Raw genomic sequence first — 18452 nt, forward strand, 5'->3', positions numbered from 1 at the left:
CTCACATCCGCAACAAGCAATCTTTCACTGCTTTTAAAAAACGAACCAAAACATGGTTGTTCGACAAATATGAATACTCATTTTTCTTTATATTCCCATTTACTGTACCTTTTTTTTCACCATTATGCAGTACTAAGGCTGTGCCAACCCTGGGACTGGGCGTTTTCAAACATGTAAAAATAATAAATAAATAATAATAATCATCAGCCCGGATGGAGGCTAACATGGTACTGAAACTGTAAAACTAGAAAGGTACCCTTACTGTTAGAGCTATAACCACAGAGGTTCAAGAAGAATAGGTCAAAAAAATGTTTGAAAAGAATTTGCTTGATTTTAGCAATCCCAGAGTTAATCAACTGCTAAGGCGGTCTATACCGCCCACTTGGGAGGTTAATTCTAAACAGTTCAACAGAACAGTACAATTTTACAAACCAAAAATTGATAAGAAATGTGTTTTATAGAAAGTAGTCATAAAAAACAACAAAGGATTTTGAAACAAATAATAAACCAATAGTGCAAACAAGTTTCATCTGTTCAAAACATAATAAAGCAACTCAAAATGAATAATGCTTCAAATTCAGATCAATAACAGAAACATAATATACATGCATGTGCAATTTAGTGAAAAATTCACTGCATCATGGGTCCCCCTAATTTCATACAGTAGTTCCTTATTTATGGGTTGAAGTTTTTTGATGAGAAAGTCAATGAGTTATCCAGGGTCTTTCGATGCAAGATATCTGATCAATTGCCAACGTGGTAGATTGCTAGTTGGTAGCGGACATACCAACAGGCTGAAGTACAGGTAGACCACTCTTCCCTGTAATCGTCAAGTTTCGGCGATCAGAAGTGAATAATAATAATAATAATTTGGCATTTATGTAGCGCTACGAACCCTCAGGTATCTGAGCGCTGCTTATTATTACCCAGGGTGTGTGGAGCTCATTTATCGACCTCGGGAGGATGAAAGGCTGAGTTTGGCTCTGCCGGGATTCGAACCTGCGTTAGCAGGCTCTGCACATATGTCAAAGCAAACGCTCTACTCGCTGTGCCAAATCAGGGACCCTGTATAAGATAACATTAATGTGATATGAGTGGGTTGTGAGATGCGGAAGTCCTAATTAATAGGGTATACACTGATACTGAGTTGGTTCTCAAGGCAACCGGTTAGGAGACTTACTTGCCGGAGCGCATCATCTCAAGCGCATTGGTGCGCCCATGCATTGGACAGGAAAAGGGGCGCCAGGCGCCAGGACCAGTTGTGAATGTGCCGGGCCAAGCGAAAGGCTTCACAATAAATTCTAAAGTTTCACAGGTAATCTTGAGGCTGTGAATAAGTCATAAAAGACAGCCATTGGTGGTTGTAAGCCATCGTATTAATCATGGCATACAGATCACAGAGTAAAAAATGCACAGGTGTCCCAGCCACATATGAGTACAAGCGGTGGTAAGTGTGTGAAAGAAATAGGTTATGAAAAAGGAAAAGGGGAAAATAGTACAGGAGGAGATTGTACACTTAAAAACAATTTGATTATACACATGCGTGAGAATTCAGGTTGCTCCAAATATGAGCTGGTACATAGAGTGGTGGTAAGCAGAACCAACGTGAGGAGCCCGTGCGAGTGACTGTAACAGTGTTCAGAGATAGAGACTGCTAGTACCAGGTGCTAGAACTACATATGCTTAATGTTAAAGCTGGGGGAGCAATCACCCAGTATTGTGTTTAGTAAATTGTGAATTGGGGCTCAAAGACTTGCCTACATGCTCGTAATTGTGTTGCTACATACAAAATAAGTTTGGGTGCCGGTTTATTGGCAGATTAGCAATTTAGAAGGTGAAGGAAGCGTTACCCAGCGTGCACACGTGGTCTGGTCAGGGTGGACCAGAGTAGTGCGTGTGCGTGCACGGACAGTCAACCCCTTGCTCACCTTGTTTTTTCGGTAGGTCAGGAGAGACGGCAGCCGCTCGAATCTTCTGGTACTGATCATCAAAGGTAGAGCAAAGGAGAGGGCAATGTTTTAGTTTGGTAATGCGTTTAACTGGAAAGGAAATGTTAACTTGAAATACAGTGGCAATAAAAATCCGGCCAGTTGAAGCTCAGTGCGGTGGAGGGGGATTTAATGGAATGCCTTTGAAAGGACTAGCATATCAACGAACATGAAAGCATGGTTTATCAGCTGGCTAACCTGTTAGGACAGCTTTTCTAAAGTCCAACTAAAGGCTTGATACAACCATACATCTGAGGCAGTACATAAGCTCTACATAAGCTCTACTCTTAGTATAAGGCTGTACCACCTGAGAATGTGGTAGCATGGACATAACAGCCAGGCTGATCTTAGGAGGGAGAAAGGGCTGTAGCGTAGTACAATGAAATTGTAGCACACATAAAGTCCAAAGAAACCCTGAAACACTATGAGCCTCATTACACAGAAGGCGGTAAGGGTTTACCGGTACCGGTAAAGGCACCGGTACCGGTAAACCCTTACCGCCTTACTACGAGGTCCCTTTGCGGGACCCGACCTTAATGGCTGGTGTAGACCAGCCATTAAAGTTGGGACCCGCAAAGGGACGTTGTTGCAATTTGCGGTACCATAATTAGCTCCTTCCCCATACCCATTGAGCCCTATGGGGCAAAAATGGGAATGGGGAAGGGCCATGGAGAAAGGGGGAATTACCGCCCCGCCAACCTTGGAATGGGGTGCTAATTCCCCTTTTCTCCATGGTGGTACCGGTATGGTACCGGCGGCAACCATGGTGCTATTGGTTTACCGCCTTCCGTGTAATGAGGCCCTATGCATTGTAAAAGAAAAGGGGTTATTTAAATACAAGTAGACCACGATAATTCTTGGGTAAGTAAGTACTATAACATCATATAAACACAATTATAAGAAACAACGGAATACCTATGGCATTCAAACCAAGATATAACGTTATTTAGAGTAGCAAGAAGCAAGTCAAGGTGAGTCAAACCTAAGGTTATACATTCAGAATAGTAATATACTATCGGTTTTTCTAGGGTAGTTGACCCTGCCAGTCATGTAGTGACACTCAGTTATAAATCACATAATAAACCAACCCTGTCACAAGTATACTCCTTGTAACATTACTTTTTAGAACTAGTAAACAATTCATACTTTCTGGAGGGGCCTTAAGCTACTCAGTGATAAGTATGAACACTCAGTAACTATTTTAGAATGCACGAAGCAATTCAAGGAACGCTAATAACAATTATACTTTAAGAAAGACACAATTTCAAGGTAAGTAATTGACCTATTGGCACATAACTATCTTTTGTCTAATAGCTAGTTATACCCAGTATACTTTAGGAAGTGCTTAATACAGTTTCTAAGGTAAGTGGGGACTTAATGAAACGATTTTAGAATAGCACCAAAGCAGTTCAGCGAAGCACAGCAAAGGGTTACAAGTTTAGAAGAGCAGCAGCTATTCAAGGTGAGTAAGGCACATATACTTTTAAGAGGAGCTACCAGCAAATCAAAGACAAGTATTAACTAAAAGACTGTTTTAGATCTGTATAAAGCAGCCCAGGGAAAGCAAACCTTATCATATACTTTGAGAACGACACAATGTTATTCAAGGCAGATAAACCCTATTGGTAAACATTTACACTCATTCCGTTATGCAATGATAAAACAGTACCAATACTTATTACTTTTTAGAAGGGGGAAGCACCATTCAAACTTGTACACTTTTTAGAGTGGCAGAATGCAACTTGAAAGTAACCATACACTTAATGACACTTTGTAACTTCTTATTTCACAGAGATGCAGTTACCAAACACATTTCTTTAGCAATTCAGTACTTTCACACTTGTTATATGTTCCAGGCAAAATCCTTTTCTTATACAGTCCTTCCCTAGTCTATTTCATCCGTTTTCTCAGAGGCAGAAGAGGGAGGTGCCAGCTGTAGGCAGGTTGAGATAGGGTTCAGTTACAGGAAAGTCAAAGTTCCATAGGAGATAGCCTTAAATAAGTAAGTATTCACTTTCAGAGTTAGTTAAAGTGTTCAGGGACTTCACAGAAGGCTCCCTATATGCATTCCAGCGTTGGGCCTGGGCAAGCGGTAAGGGGAAACTCCCAACCACACGAATCACCCACTCAGCCTCACAAGATGCACACCAGAATTAAGTTAAGTATTACCAAAGTCCGCACAGTACCTTAGGAGAAAAAAAAGAGTTTTGGAGAGGATGCCTTCAGGATGCAGCAGCAAAGGACCCAGTCCCTGGATTCTTGGTCTGGAGACAAAATAACTGGACAAGGGATGGGAACTTGCACTAGCAGTCCTCAATGGAGGCTTCCAGCAGAGATTTCTTCATGGATTATCTCGTCTCTGTGGATTTGGCTATTTTTTACAGCAGCCAGATGAGGAATGAATGTCGCCAGTCGGATTCTCTTCACTCTCTCATTCCTGCACTCTGGGGATGGGACTTCAGGAATTCAAATTGTGTCTCTGAAGATCCAGCAGGAGTCCACCAAAGTTTCGGATGGATTCAGACTTCAGAAGACTATCCACCGCACTCATGCTTGAGGTGCCAGGGTATTGGTGGTTTGCAAATTCACAGCACACCGTGGGATGGCTCAAAATGCAGGTCTTCTTCAGACCAGTAGATCACACTAGCCTCTGGGTAGGAGTCGTTGTTTATAGAGCCCCCAGATCGATTGGAAGGAAGGGTTGCATCAGGCTGTGCTTACAAAGCAGGCTCTATGGTTGCTGGAAATCGCTAGAGATGCCTTTTTTTCATCTTCCTCTTTGGTTTCCGCTCCAGTGATCGACTTGTCAGCAGCTTCCAGGTTCAGAGTATTAATCAAGAAATACAACACAACTTCTGTAATCTCTCTGTGCAGTTTGCAGAAAGGGGCAGTCTGGCTGTCCAATCAGGACAGCCAGCCCCCCACTGGGAGTTGGTTCCTTCAGGCAAGGTGAAGGATAAAGGGCTGCAGAGTTTTGGACTCCTCACTCACTTCCTGCCATCTCAGACACTCTGGAGCCTCTGGGGAAATACAAAGATTCCTGCCAAAGGTAAACCCTCCACTGAGCGTGTTCCCATCTAGAATGGCAGGTGAATACCTCAGAAACAAGGGTTCTTAAAAATTACCAAAACGAAAGCACCCACCATTCTAGCACAATGGTGGCCCTGCTGTGCATTACCAAGGCTGATTTAACAGCCTGCGAGTAATAAGACTAAATTATCACTGTGGTAAAACCACTGCCACCAGCCAAGTAAGTAAACTTGCAATTGTAACAAACAATGTTACAGGTAAGCAAGGGAATACATTGTATCCCCCGCCACTCCATATAATGAGGGGTGTGCTGGCTCACTCTATAAAATGTAAAGGGGATGGAAATCCCTCTTTACCCATTGGGAACAGTAGTTCACCCCAGTACATTAATGAGAAATTAACAGGGAAGCCCAAAGGGGCAAAGCCAAAAATGTTATAGGAAACTATAACTCCAACCATACACTGTGGAGAGACATAAAAAGGTCACCCATTAAAAGAGTAAAAGACTAGGTGAGAGGGGCAAAAGATTCACACTCACATAGTGACAAGGGAAAATAATCACTAAGTGCAAGCAAAATCTTACATAACATAACCTATGACTACTAGTTTGCATTTTAAGCCTTTTGAATTACACAACATAAAATAATTGAAATGGCAGGCACTCTCAAAAAAGTGGGATTAACTCTGCAACTGCCACTTGTAATCTCGCCGGACCAAGTGACAGTAAATTGAATTCCGTTGGGTGGTATTCTTGCAGATTAATCGCCGGAATACTGCCCAACTCGGAAAGAGTCTTAGTATCTCCCGAAATGTCTGCAATGTTTTTAAAGAAATTGTCTTTTTGCTACAGATAACCTGACACTTTAATGAGTGTAGGAACTTTTTTAGCAACTTCATTATGAGTTTGTGGTTCAGGGAAGAATGGCGGAGAACACCCTCTGTAATAGAATTACTGTCGCTTTACTCTGTTTCTTGCACCACCAAACTTTGAGCAAAAAGCTGCAGGTTAATCTTCCATTTTACCTCCACGAATCGCTTGTTTTACTTTGACAGAATTACTACCCACGTGATAGCCAATGAAATCCTCATGGAGTAAAATGGAGTCCAGAAATGGGGATTTATAGCAGTTTGCCAGTTGCAATCCCACTGTTGATCCACGGGACCAAGTGGTGGAAGTGGTAGAAGAGTTTGATGGTTAATCCAAAAGAATTACAGCTGAACTTGTGAAGAGGACTATTGCCTTTCGGTGTCAAATTCTGTGGTGAAGATACTTCAAATAGGAAAAGTCCGAAGGTCCAACACATTGATACTCCATACACTTGCGGTGTGCCTGGTCAGGTGGCACACCACCTGAACTTTGGCAAGACCCCTCTTCTAGGGCTTCCGTGCACTCAAGCCTTTTTAAACAATACCTGACCAATCCCAACGGACGAACAGACCACACGCTGTCTGTATGACGCTGAACAAGGTCTGCGACGTAAACAATACAAAATCCGGCTGATGTTTGCCCTTTGTCTGGATCCTGATTGTCGTAACATGACATTTTTTTGCACTGGACGCTGGTGAATTGGCTTTGCAAAGTCCCTGTGTTTTCCAAAAATATGGATTACGTCTATTTTTTTAGTGCAATTGCACACATTGTTGCCGTATCTGTGCACATTTTTTATTTATCATTGTGCACATTTCTGCATTTCTGCTTCATTAAACACGCACAAGGCAGCTGTCATATGTGCATCGCGTGAGATGAAGCAATATTTGTGCACTTTTTTGCTAAATGGGATGTGCAATGGAGCAAGCGCAATATTGCACATCTCATTGACTTGCACATGTTTTTGTGAATCTGCTGATATATTTTTTTGATGTGTCTGGTAACCTTTAAGGTTCATGTCATCTGCATGTCCCGTTCTATCACTGATTAATAAAAACATTTGAAAACAGCAAAGATTCTAATTAAAAAATAGATACGGAATTCAGACACATTTCACTGGTCCCAAATGTGCATGATATCAGGTTGCAATAGGGAGAACTTGAGAACGTAGAAACAAGGTTGAAGTGGTTTGCTCCAGTTTTGTGACTCTCCATGGTTTGTGTGGGCTGGACAACTAGGCAGGTCTGTCAATTGCATTTCCGGTTTGTGCACAAAACAAAAGAGGTGCTGACTGGAAACTTTGGAATACATTCTAACCTCTGGCATTGCTTTGGACAACGTTCTTCAGCCGGCCAAGCCATTGCAGCAGGGGAAAGACCACATGCAAATCAGGCTTGGTCCCACCCCTAAAGGGGCAGTTCATCCCAAACTGCTTGTTAACATCCCTTCTGTACTAAACCACAAGCATCCCCAGACATGTGTCAGCCTCAGTGGGCATCACCAGTGAAGAGACGCTTGTGTATCTAGGTCCAGCAGGCTCGGGACCCACTTCAGGGCATACCCATTCCACTCTGGCTGATTTATGAAAACCAAAAGAGGTATTGGCTGAAAGGTTTGGAATGCATCCTAACCTCTGGCATTGCTCTGGGCAACCCACAACCCTCCAGACCACCATTCTTCAGTGCAAAACCATTACAGAAGGGGGAAGACCATATGCAAATCAGGATTGGTCCCACCCCTGAAGGGGCAGTACATCCCGAATTGCAAGGTCACATCCGTTCTGCACAAGACCACAAGCATCCCCAGACATGTTTCCAGGCCGAAACATGTTTGGTGATGCTTGTGATCTTGTGCAGAAGACATGTGTGACCAAGCAGTTCGGTCCTGACTGCCCCTTTTGGGGTGATACCAAGCCTGATTTGCATATGGTCTTTTCCCTTTTGTAATGGCTTGGCAGGCGAAGCATGGTGGTCTGGAGGGTTGCCCAGATCAATGCCAGAGGTTAGGATTAAATATAAACCTTCCTTCCAGCTATCATCTCTTTTGTTTTGTTGTAGTCACCATTAGAGGGACGGGTATGCCCAAACGTGGGTCCTGTGCCTGCTGGGCCTACAGATCCAAGCTACATCCTACTGATGCAGTCCAGTGAGGCCAAATCATGTTTAGGGATGCTTGTGGTCTCATGCAGAAGGGATGTGAACTAGCAATTCGGGCTGACTGCCCCTATCCCGGTGATGCCAACCCTGATTTGCATATGGTCTTTACCCTTCTGTAATGGCTTGGCAGGCGAAGCATGGTGGTCTGGAGGGGTCCCCAGAGGAATGCTAGAGGTTAAGATTGAATATAAACTGTCCAGCCATCGCCACTTTTGTTTCCGGTTCTTGGGCACACCATTTTGCATATGCCATTTTGCATATACACATTTGAGCTATTAAATGCTCCTTCTCCTTCCTTATCCCCTAGTTGCATATTTGTGTGTGTACAACCTGTGCAGAGGCGGGCACAGTATGAGCACACATAGCACATACATTTGTGTGCGCAGGTTTTATTTTATGAATTGTGCACAATTTGTACATGAGCAAAATGTGCAATGTTGGAAGGAAAATGTTTTTGCATGTGCAAAATAGCTATGTGACTCAGGCGTTTTGTATTTGGACTGTTTTATTAATACAGTTTTTAGTACATTACTGTGTTTCTCTTCGTGACATGAAATACCATGAAAATAAAAAAGAAAGTTGCACATAATTCATTTTACTGTATATGAGTAGCACTTATTTTCTGAAAGGTTTGCAGGTTGAAATATAGTTGACCACAAGAAGGACACAAGACAGCATTAACATTTACCATTTGTGATCTAACTTTTCAGGGTAACGAGGAAATATATACTTCTTTGTGGAATTATTTCACACTGAAAAAGCACAATAGCAAAGGGAACAGCATATCGGATATTCTTGAGCGTTGCTCAGTTGTGCTTAACATCGGGAAATGTTAGTTCCTTTACGTTTTCTTGAGCACAGTCTGCCATCTGGTGTTTCTATTGGGAACTGGACGTACCATCTTTAATCATTGTCCTCTGTGGATTCAGTTAAAAACCGCGTTTCCTTCGTTCTTAATGCTGACTTTTCAAATATGTCACAAATACGTTCATTTCACGATGGCACGATTGTGGTTATTTATCCTGTGCCGACTTTACCAGACTCACATCTGCAGGTTTATACTGTGAGCAACCTGGCTAAAATCGAGGCTAGAGAAGAGAGATGTTGTACAACGAAACACAGATATTACTAGAGGAATGTGCAGGAAAGTGGCAACCATAGAATTAATAGTTTGGTAGCTATCAACGACGGGGATATATTCCACTGAGTTTTTCTGCTTGTCATCAATTACACAACGAGAAACAAAGCTCGAGTTTTCCTTGACGTTGCTCGGTACTGTGAGGAGAAATGTACACAGTAGTGAAAGCTACCCATCTATACTTTCATCCTGTGCTTGGCCGTCCGGGGCCATTTTCCAACCCCTGCACTGACCCCTATGGACCAGCGTTAAAAGTGGTGCACAGCGGAGACATGAAGGACTGGATACAGCGCAAGCAATGGCAAGGCTCTCATGAGGAGTGTGGAGGTGTGGAAACAGAATGGCTGTAAAGTCAGAGCAAGCAGATTACTGCCACTTTACTGCATCGCCAAATTCAAAATGTGGGGGTAAAGTGGAGAAAATACCGGCAGCATCCACTTCATATTCATTAGGGAGAGTGCTAAACATGTAAAATGTTTACATTATGTATTGATTATATATTATTTGTATTATATACTGGTATTTTAACGGAGGTCATAACTTTCAATACATTGCGCTCAATGAAATATACCTCACATACTAAAACATAGACAAATAAAACAATTCTTGATATATATATATCGAGTTCATGAATTAAATATTGAAAGCAGTTTCTGCACACAGGCTTCTGGATCTGGGAAATCGCTGAGAGGTTGCTGTCAACACATAGGCCTCAGGCCCTTATTACAAGATGGGAGGTAAGTAAAAGAAACAGGCAGTGACAGAATTACCGTTCGTTTGTTTGGTCCACCTTATTATGAGGCCGGATCCCAGAATGCGGAAGTACCCCCAGCACATGCATGGAGGTATTTCCGCCTGAAAAGGGTAGCATTACCACAGTACCCTGAATCACCATCGAGGTCCAATTACACTTGAAAATGGGGCGCAGTGTTGAGATTGGTCTTATAATTGAGTAAAGTGTACTGTAACTCAGCAGTATTTTATGTATTCACTTGTTTATGTAACACCATTCCACATGGAGTTCATGTGTGTGTTAGTTCTATTTAGAATGAGAATGTTTGTATTTGTTGAGAAGGGCAGTTGGAGCCAGCCTCCCTGGAGGACGCCTGCTGTCTTTTGAGTTCTTCACAACTTATTAATAAATACTTAATCAAGAAAAAAAAAAAAAAAAAAAAAAAAAGCTGCCACGGAATGGTTGTCTCCTATCGTTTTAGTTACTAAGGCCAATGGTAAATTGAGGTTGTGTGTGGACTTACGCAGTCTCAACAGGAACATTGTGGTTGAGAGACATCCATTACCTAATATTTCAGAAATTCTGTCCACTCTAGGAGAGCCTAAACTGTTCTCTATTATTGATCTGTCGTCTGCGTACCATCAAGTGCCGCTGTCTGAGAAATGTCAACATTTAACAGCTTTTATCACTCCAGAAGGTGTTTTTATGTATAAGCGTATGCCCTTTGGTTTGGCTTCGGCGGCATCTGTTTTCCAGAGAGTGATGGAAACAGTTCTCAAGGGGCTTAATAATGTGACTGTGTTTCAAGATGATATTCTCATTTTTGCTAAGAATATTGTTGAACATGACAATGTGTTAAGATCTGTGTTAGCTAGACTTAAGAATGCTGGTTTAACGGTACAAAGAGGAAAATGCAGAATTGCCATGACAGAGGTTGATTATTTGGGACACAACATTTCTAGCAAGGGTATCTCTCCCAGGAAGTCTTTGGTGGACAGCATTGTGAGTGCTCCCCAACCCTGTGATAAGGATCAGTTACGATCGTTCATGGGGTTGGCGGAATATTATCACAAATTTGTTGATGGGTTTGCAAATATATCGTCTCCTTTGAGGGATTTATTGAAAAAAGGCTCTAGATATGTGTGGTCAGATCAATGCCAGGAAGCCTTTGTTAAAATTAAACAGGGCATAGTTGAGGCTCCTTCCTTGGGTGGGTTTATATCTGGAAGGAAGACTGTGTTGGCTGTAGACGCGAGCATGTTGGGACTTGGAGCTGCCCTTTTTCAGTATGAGGGGAGCATTGAATATATCATAGCTTTTGCCTCCCGTCCACTGAGGGGGGCAGAGAACAATTATTCTGTAGTGGAGAGAGAGGCATTAGCCGTCTCATGGGCAGTAAGCCATTTTAAATTCTTCCTTTGGGGTCAATCGTTTCTTGTAAAAACTGATCACAAGCCTTTGGTTCAGTTGTTGGGCAGTGCCGACTGGACCAAGGGTTCGCCCAGGATATCCCGGTGGATGATCGATTTGTTGGCATATGATTTCAGAATGGTCTATGTTCCGGGTGGTGAGAATGTTATTGCTGACTGTCTTTCCAGACTGCCTATCCAGACTGAAGATTTCAATAATGTAAATGTGGAGTCTCCTGTTGGTATTTGTGAAATGGTGCAGAATGCTATAAGTGAAGAAGAATGGGTATCTGCAGACAATCTTGATGATGATTTAAGCCAAGTTAAGGTGTGGGTCAAAACGGGTTGGCCTAGGAAGGATCTTGTGGAAAAGAAATTTGATGCCTTCCATAATGTCAAAGAGGAGTTGAATTTGTCGGGGAATGGGTCTCAACTTAGGAAGGGGTCAAGGATTATACCTCCCTCTGCAGTTAGACCCAAACTTGTGGAGATAGCTCACCAGGGTCACCTGGGTATGGGGGGGCACCAAAAGACACATAAGGCAATCGTTTTGGTGGCCAGGTATAGCTGGTGAAGTGGAGAGAGTTGTCAGGAAATGTAAAGAATGTGAAAGAAGTGATAAAACCAAAAGCGTTAGGGAAACACCTTTAAGGCCGGTTAGTGTCCCAGCAGAGCCTTGGAGGAAGTTAGCAGTGGATTTGATGGGACCCATTCAGGAGTTGGGTGAGGAGTTCAAATATATCATTGTACTGGTGGATTATCACTCTAAATGGGTCGAGTGGAAACCTATAAGGGAGGCGACCACGTCTCAAATGATCACTTTCTTTGAGGAAGTGTTCTACAGGGAGGGGTTTCCTTCGGAGCTTGTCTCTGATAATGGAGTCCAATTTTGTTCGGACAAAATGGTGGAATTTTTTAACAGATATGGAATCAGACATTACAGGACAGCGTTGTATCAACCTAGGGCGAATGGCTTGGTGGAAAGTATGAATAGGTTTCTCAAGGGTGGTCTGCAGTTGGCCATGGCATCGGGACTGAAGTGGCAGACAGTTTTGAGAGAAATGGTCTGGACCTACTGTGTGACCCCACACTCCTTTACTGGTGTTTCACCTTTCTCATCTCTAAAGGGTAGACACCCGGGGACTAAACTATGTCCAGGTTGGTTGAATCTGGCTAGGAGTGTAAATATTGACAGAAAGAAAATAATGGATTTAATTAAGGAAACTCAGAATGAGTACAAGATTCGTTTTGATGACAAGAAATCTGTGCGAGGAACGAGTTGGTCTGTTGGGGACTGGGTTTACATCAAAAACCCTAGAGCAGCTCCCAAATGCATCACTAGTAAGTTTATTGGTCCCAAAAGAATTGCAAGTATAAGGGGAAATATAGTTATTATGGAGGGTGGTGAATGTTGGGCAATGTCTAGATTAGCCAAAAGCAACAAGAACACTGTTGAAGGTACTGAAGAGCGGGAACAGGAGTTGTCTCAGGAGACAGGAGAGGATCCAGTTGTTGGACCACATGCAGATAGAGTGGTGAATGCTGAGTGTGACAGAAATAGTAGCGTTGACATTGGTATGAAAGTGAGTAGAGTCAGAAACAGACCGACCAAATTCAATGATTACTATGTGGGTTGAAACTTGTGTATTAAAGGAAGGAGATGTGTTGAGATTGGTCTTATAATTGAGTAAAGTGTACTGTAACTCAGCAGTATTTTATGTATTCACTTGTTTATGTAACACCATTCCACATGGAGTTCATGTGTGTGTTAGTTCTATTTAGAATGAGAATGTTTGTATTTGTTGAGAAGGGCAGTTGGAGCCAGCCTCCCTGGAGGACGCCTGCTGTCTTTTGAGTTCTTCACAACTTATTAATAAATACTTAATCAAGTATTGTGCCTGCTTCGTGACTTAACACGCAGCTGAAATGTACGATGTGCTGGGCCTGCCACTGTTACATATGGCCGTACAGAAAAATCCATTTGGCGTTATTAGCACTGCACCTCCAAGCTTGTAACGCAGGTGCATGTGCCAACGCTTGGCATGTATGTAGCTCTCTGTGTGAACAGACCACATGTCGACGCTTTGACCTAATCTGAGCATTAGAAGTAGAAGTGAATAGACAAGCTACTAACAGGGCTGTCATCACCAATTGGTGGGGATCAGAAAAATTGTTTTTAAACAAATTCCGAAACTAAGGGGAACACAAAACTAAAAAAACAACCGTCAATTATAAATCAACAGTTCAAAGTGTGTAATTAAATTAGGGGCGCGTTGGAAAGTGGAGTTGTTCTCTTCCTGCTCTGCATGTCCATGCCTCCTTTCTGATGTCATCATGTACTAGGACTGTTGCCACCCTTTACGGGTTCTCTGTCTCATACCTGCTTATACCAATGGATACAGAGGTCACCAGAAAACATGGGAGCGGGGGCTGGGGGGTGTTGGTATGGAGATGGGTGTTGATACAGCCCCATCTACCCACCGCTCATTGGTCTCCAACTCGTGGTATGCCACTTTACAAATTCTGACATTGACGTTCCATTTTTGACAACAATACCTTCACAGAAATGACTCTTCCTACTTGGTATGACTAATTGCTATTTTTGAGCACCTGTGGCTGCATTACCGAAAAAAGCTGTGGACCACAAATGCATTTTGCACACGTACAATTGCATTTGTGCCAGTGCAAATAGCTTTTCTGCATACACAGAATGTATGTGCGCTCCAGTGATTTTCATGTATCCAGCGCCTGATAGCTTCATTGTCCCCCTACAAAGAGACTCCCTGCAGAACTCATAGATTTTTTTAAAGCCAATGGCAAAGAATATGCACTTTATTTTTTTTTTACAAACCATGCAAACAAATGGCACATTTATTTTTGAAAGACGGTTCCCAGTCTCTCTTTCTCTCTCTCTCTCTCTCTCTCTCTCTCTCTCTCTCTCTCTCTCTCTCTCTCTCTCTCCCTATTCGACTGTTTCAATCTGCTGCTCTCCTTGTCACATATGGTATTCCCCAGGGGCCTGTTGGCTCTTCCATTCTTTTCAACGTGTATGACCAACCTCTGGATAAACTTATTAAGTCTCACAGATACCCACATTGTGGTTCGTCTAGATCTTGGCGACCCGGAAGCCATAGTCAGATAATGTTCTTGCCCTGAGTCAGTTGGTAGCTGGATGTGTCATAACTGGCTCAGGCTCAATGGAGTCTTACATCAATCAGGTAAGTTCCCACTTTTTTGTTAACGAGGGATCAGTACTCACTATTCAGAAGGGAACTTAGTCAAAAGTATATATATAAATACGAGACTGATTACCCCTTTTTATGCCTAAAGCAATTGGAGTGGTGATGCTTACAAACTTAACTTTTATAGTTTAAACAATGCATTCTACAGACCAAATGTGTAATTGGACCAAACAAAACTTTCATTAAAAGATTAAAAAATTTGCATCATAACAAACATTTGAATTTAATTTTTTCTTTTCTCAAACACTGTACACAAATACATACAGAATGCAAAATTGGAAAAAGGGGTGAACACAACATTACATATAATTAGTGACCACTTTGTGTCAGGAAAACCCTGAATAGTTCTGATGGGTTTCTCATATTGTCGACATGTTTCGGCCTTATTAAACATTAGACACTATCCCTCTAAGTGTATGGGCCATTTTTAGGACATAATTTCTTCAATATAGTTGATAATTCATCTGTACCCCAAGTTGATGTTCATAAGTAGTTTTCTAAAAAAACACATAAAACACATATAAGACAGTCATATAGATTAAGGGTCCTTATTCAACAGTGTTTCAGGAATTGAATCGTCTGAAAATGACTTTCACATAATATACAAAGGTTACAATATATTTTAAGTCACTTGCTATACAAAACTAACGAAGGAAACAAGCATAACCACTCCTGATTACCATTTGCTGAAGGCATAAGAAGTTTCTCTGTCTTCACAACAGTTGATATTTCTTATTTTGTTCATTTTTAATTTGGCACATAACCATTACTATTTGTTATTTCTTTTACATTGTTAGAGTTATGTAATTTTCTCTTAGAAAAATTTCTCACATTGGTACTCTTGCGGCAAGTACCAACTTCAGAGACTACATATAGCCCAACCACAACACATCACAATCTATTGTTAGCAAAGTCCTCCACAACACGTCCTTGCTGTTTGCACAGTGCTTGGGGGAGGAAAACGTACATGTGGAATGAGGCGTTTAAAATGTCAATCACCACATGGGCCTTTTGTGTTAGTTGGATGCGTTAGCAGATGTGTAGTGGGAGGCGATTTTTTCACTTCAGAGTTTGATTGCACTATAGAAATGTGGGATCACCTATAAGTGAACATTATGGTTTGTGTTACTTCTCTGTCGCTGTCTGACACAGTTCACACCGATAAAAACAGCGAGTAAACTTACTTTTACAATTTCATGGATGGCGGAGAAAAAGTAGTTTAGAAACAGAGTCACATCTGTCTGTACAAGGATGTAGGCCTCCTCCTCACACGACACAGGGAACAAGTCCTGTGGACTGACAAGTATATATGACCATCAATAAAAAAGAAAATTCAGTCCTAGTCAGTCCTTAGTCAAAATATAATGGCCTATACCAATAAACCTAATGCCTGCCCTCTTTCTAATACACTAAAAGTGTAAAGGGAATTTGTAAGGCAAAAAGGAAAATCAGTGTTCAAAAGAAATGTCAGTATGGCTGAGTAAACTCCCTTCCCCACATTTTGTAGCATGGTGTAAGGTGGTACACTTGGACCTTGCGACACACTCAGGCTTCGGACACAAGGATGCAGTTAATTTTTTGGACCAGGGCCCACTTGGCCTTACACGAAAAAAAAGTCACTAGTTTATCTGCTGGACCTCTCGGCTTTCTCTCACTCCAGCCCAGGTCCCCATTTAGCTTGTAATGCAGTAGAACAAAAGTTTGTTTCCTTCTGGTTACCACAATTCAGTACAGGTTTCCCTCCATCAGGCTCAAACTTTCAATCACAATTTGTGGGGGTTCCCTTCCCCAAGCTTCAATCACACCTTCTCTAGGCTTCTCCCCATCGGGTTCAATCTCCCTTTCACTTTCCTTCCGCTATCAAAGACTTTTGTAACTGCTCTTACCTTGGCATGACCACTTCGACCTGCTTCCTCAAATGTTACTTTTTCTCTCCTACACCAAAGCCTCTTGGTAAATGTAGTTTCAAGCAAAGTACATATTTAAAAGTTGAGATATATCTCTCACATCCAGGTATCCCTCTGCCGGCATCAAACCTCACAACAGTTCAAATCTTGCATCTCAGTTTCTTTCTCTTTCCACCACTTCTACGGCATCAGACATTTCACAGAGACATTCGATTGGGCAATATTCTTTCGCTGGACCACTCTGTTACTTTGTATCTTTAATTTACAGTTCTGTACAATGCTTTGCTTTCTCTCGCATCTTATCACACACATGCAACCTTTATTCATCAGATACTGTTGCCATTAAGTTTCATGAACACAGACCAGACTTTCATGCTTTCATCAACTCACCGGCTGTGTTAATTCATTTTCATCTTTTGCAGCTTTGATCATGAAGTCAAGTCTGATACCACAACTTCTGCTGCACCTCCCCAAACTCTGCCAATCACCCGGGAGAGTGGATGGTATCCTTGAAACACAAAAGAGGTTTGTCTTTTCTTTCTAGCTGGGCTTACTTGTGCAACCTTCAAGGCCCTTTGGGTAACAATCTCTCGCCGGGGCATCAAAGGTTTCTCTGTACCTTGGTTCCATCTCTCAGCCTGTGGCTCTGCCGCACCTGGTTCACTGTCACCCTGGCAGAACTGCATCTTCTCGTGCCTCACCTTGCTCAGAGTGTATCTCAGTGTTCCACCTTTTAACCATGTTGGAGAGCTAATAGGTATCAGGTGTATGTAATTAAGGTCAAGTGCATGACCCTGCCTGATCTCATTAGTGGGACATGTCCAATGTATTGCATGGGTGGTACTCATTTCAGTCTCAGACCTCCTCTTCCTCGGCTTAGTGTTTGTGTAGAAAAAGGGGGGGGCGGATCTGGCAAGTTGTAATATCTTATAAAATAGGATGGGACATAGGTATTTGGAAAGGGGGATACCATGTCTCGCCATCGGGTGTTCCTCCTCACTCCCTGAGGACCCCTCACCCAGGTGATCTTGCTGCACTTGTCCTCCCCCAGGATCTGGATCCAAAGGTGATGGCTGTGCCCTGGCCATCTGAATAAGGGGTCCCCGGGGTCTCGGCAGTGAAACAACCTCAGGTTTGTCACACTACCAACATGTAAGTCTATTCGTAAGCAGCCCCCTCGTTGTGAGCTGATTTTTCTCAAGCACTACACTGACACCTCGTCCTGTTCCCTCCAAACTTATGAGAATATGATGCTTGAATATTACACTAGAGAAAACTCTTTTTGTGACTACCCCACAAACTTGTGCTCCAGGAGAGATGGCAAAATACATAATGTGGCCATGCATATGCATATTGTCCTTGAGCCTCAGAACCTGTACCCAGAGACACCACAAAGGGGTGGCCAAGGGGGGGCATGGCCCCCCCACTGACCCGCCTGCCTCTTAAGTGTTTGTTTTGGTATGCCACCCCTAGATTTCATAAGGTCACCCCTACAAAAAATGTCTGGGGCCGGCACTTCCCGGACCATCTTGCTAGTGTCCATAGTAGCATTCCATTTCTGGAGGAGCCTGTACTTAAACATCATCCAGGAAAGAATGCTCTGAAATGGCCGACATGCAGTTAACACTTATTTGTGGCTCTCCAATATAAGGATCGGGTCAAGTATAATCACTAGTATTACCTAGTGGTTCATACCTGTGTGAACCACTAGGTAAGAAACAAAAGATTTTGACTTAGTTTGGTGTACACTGGAAGCAGTATGGCAGGATGAGAGAGGAAGCAATTTAGTTACATGCCTTGCAGCATTAGAACAGCATCTGATCATTCAGTTCAATACGGTCACTCATATAGATATGGGAACTGAAGAGTTTTACCAAAATGCACCCTTTTGGAGCTCATTTTTAATGGGGGCATTACTCAAATGGAAGACGAAAAAGCCTTTTGTAACACTTTTACTTCTTCCTTCCACATCATGCACCAG

Source organism: Ambystoma mexicanum, chromosome 5q (assembly GCF_040938575.1).
Source record: "Ambystoma mexicanum isolate Mex_15411 chromosome 5q, UKY_AmexF1_1, whole genome shotgun sequence".
NCBI classification, from domain to species: domain Eukaryota; kingdom Metazoa; phylum Chordata; class Amphibia; order Caudata; family Ambystomatidae; genus Ambystoma; species Ambystoma mexicanum.